General features: G+C 34.0%; 1 long non-coding RNA gene across 2 annotated transcripts; it reads right to left on the bottom strand.

Moving 5' to 3' along the window:
- Positions 1–497: 497 nt before the first annotated feature.
- On the bottom strand, positions 498–2,054 carry LOC130564208 (uncharacterized). 2 transcript variants are annotated; one of them, XR_008964216.1, is made up of 5 exons: positions 1,594–2,054; positions 1,450–1,500; positions 1,275–1,369; positions 1,090–1,157; positions 498–923 (listed from the first exon to the last, which is right to left on the bottom strand). It is a non-coding gene; the product is annotated as an uncharacterized LOC130564208 (long non-coding RNA). The 2 variants fall into 2 exon arrangements; XR_008964215.1 differs by having other exon boundaries at positions 1,450–2,054.
- Between the last annotated feature and the right edge of the window lie 544 nt (positions 2,055–2,598).

Genomic DNA, 2,598 nt, shown 5'->3' with positions numbered 1-2,598 from the left:
GTCACTCTTAAAAGAAAAGGTTCTATCAGGCGCTTCATATATGGAACCCCTTAAGGCCCGATTCACATTTAGCGTCTTTTCAACGCGCATATTCGTAGGCGTGCACATTTTTCTAGGCACGTCGGCGCCGCATCGAGATGGAAATAGTTCAACTTCTCGGAGTGCCGGCTCGCGTTTTCCGAGCGGTTTTAGACGCGAAGCGTGAATCGGGCCTAAAGGTTCCATAAAGAACCCTTTTTAAGGGTTCAATAAACAGAACCCTATAGGGTTCTTTGCAGACTGGGAAAAGGTTCTATTATTGAACCTTTTAAAGTTCTATCTTTATGGTTCATTTTTATGGACTTCATTTTTATTTGTCCTTTATTGAAAATATGATCAAATATTTATTATTGTCTTAAGTAACCACAGTAGAATTACATTTGGAATAAAAAAACATTTAGTAGAACAGTTTGATTATTAAATATTTTAATGACTGTAAACATAACACCAGTATCATCCATAAATAATGAAAGCAATATCACCAAAATAAATGATACATAATCTAAGAATTAAAGAAAAATGTTAACTTACTAGTGAAACAACACTAAAAGTAATTTTAGTGTGAGAGCATTCAACCACAAATAGTTAAGTCTTTAAATGTACAAACTCACATTAAACCAAAAATCACAAGGTTCATAATGGCAAAGCAATTCATAATACATCATAAATATGGTTGTACAATTTGGGAATCAGGATAGACAGTCTTTTGTAGCCGCTAAAAAGTTCAAACAAAGAGTGCTAAAGGAAATTTATTGCATATGTCACACTGAAGAACAGACAGCTTTAAGTTACTTTAATGCCTCTGTCACTTCTACGTCTTCAGTCAGGATATTGACACCATTCATTCTGATGCTGTTTTTTTCTCAACAAGGGGTATTGAAGCGCTATAAAAATGTATTGTTGGCGTTAGCTGTGCTGAACCGTGAAAAAAAAAACATTTAACATCTAATGAGTAACAGAGAATAAAAATTCCCTCAATTAGATTTTCTGTTTCACCTAATGTATTACATAAAAAATAAAAACACAGAAACTAGTCAACTTAAAACTTACATTGTCCAAACGGAAGAGAAATGGTCAAATGAGCAGTGCAAGCGTCCCTCTCCAGATCTGCAACACCACTGTAAACATAAAAACAATACATAAGGTATTGGCACACAGTTTCAGATGAACTAAAAAGTAAGGTGTCTGTAAGAAATAAACATCAGGCCCATTCCAGACCAAACATAATTACTTACACATTTTCTTTCTGTCTCTACACGTCTAAGATGTTGATTGTCAGCAGTCTCTAAAGGTTTTTACCAAATCGCACGTGCATGATTTCATGAAGCATCTTCAACACAAAAACCACATGCACACTACCTTTTATATTAAAACATTAACAAATTTAGATCAATTTGATCACATACTTACATGACAACATCAAGACGACATCTCTCTCCCTCTCTCTCTCTCTCTCTGATGCTAAACACAGAAACAACAAGGAACAAAAACCATGTTTAAATGTATTATAAACATATTTATTGATGCAACAACATAATATAATGATATACTCACCCACTGTTTAAAAAATGTCTGCTGTAACGTTACTTGATATAATTGAGCGGAGAAACAGTCTGAAATCACATCGCAACAAGCGCTTCCTTCAGCGGTCCCTGTACAACGCGACGCACGCTGTAGTGATGCTCTGTAGTGAACCCCGCAGTACTGCTTCTGCGAGCGGGCAGGCGATATACCGCAGAAACACTGACAACTCCTTTGCAAACAGGTTGCTGAGACATGTAGTCCAGTTCTATGAACGCTAATATATAAAATAAAACATGATTTACTTGTAACGTTAAGTCTAATTCAATGCTGGCTGCCACAATGCTTCACACTGTTCGTTTTAAATGATTCATCTGCTACTTTAAATATATTCCATAGATACTTTGTGCACAGACTATTCTGACACAAGATCATTTAAGTTTGAACATGTAATTTATGAAACAAAATCATTTATTTCTTACCACAGAAATGTCTGTTAACCCGACGCGATGCACTTGACTCTCCTTGACCTTTGGAATTCAAACATGTTTTGCGCGCGTCGACGAAACGCACGAGACAATCATAATATCTCTTAAGTTAATTACTTTTATGTCAAAAACGAAGTTACGATATAGTTTTGATTGTTATTGAAAAAACATCTAAAATAAAACTTAATATAAATACAAATGGCATTTTAAATACAAATGGCAGGCTGCTTATGTTGCAAACAAGGTCAAGAAAGAAATGAACAGTGTTGGGTGTAACTAGTTACTAAGTAATTCGTTACTGTAATTTAATTACTTTTCCTTGAAAAAGTAAAGTAAGGGATTACTCTTGTTTTTTTCTGTAATTTAATTACAGTTACTTTTGATGTAATTAAACTAAATACTTTGTGTAATATATGTGTGTAATAGTGGAATTGACATCAAAATTCAAAGTCTAACTTTATGTCCCCATCTATGCTTTAATGTATAATTTTCACATTTGTAATACTTTGGTCAGTTAATAAGAGTACTTTATGTAGTTTAATATTATTTA

The sequence above is a fragment of the Triplophysa rosa genome, linkage group LG13 (assembly GCF_024868665.1).
Source record: "Triplophysa rosa linkage group LG13, Trosa_1v2, whole genome shotgun sequence".
Taxonomy (NCBI): domain Eukaryota; kingdom Metazoa; phylum Chordata; class Actinopteri; order Cypriniformes; family Nemacheilidae; genus Triplophysa; species Triplophysa rosa.
The sequence above is the reverse complement of the archived record's forward strand: the minus strand, read 5'-3'. Positions and strand labels throughout refer to the sequence as shown.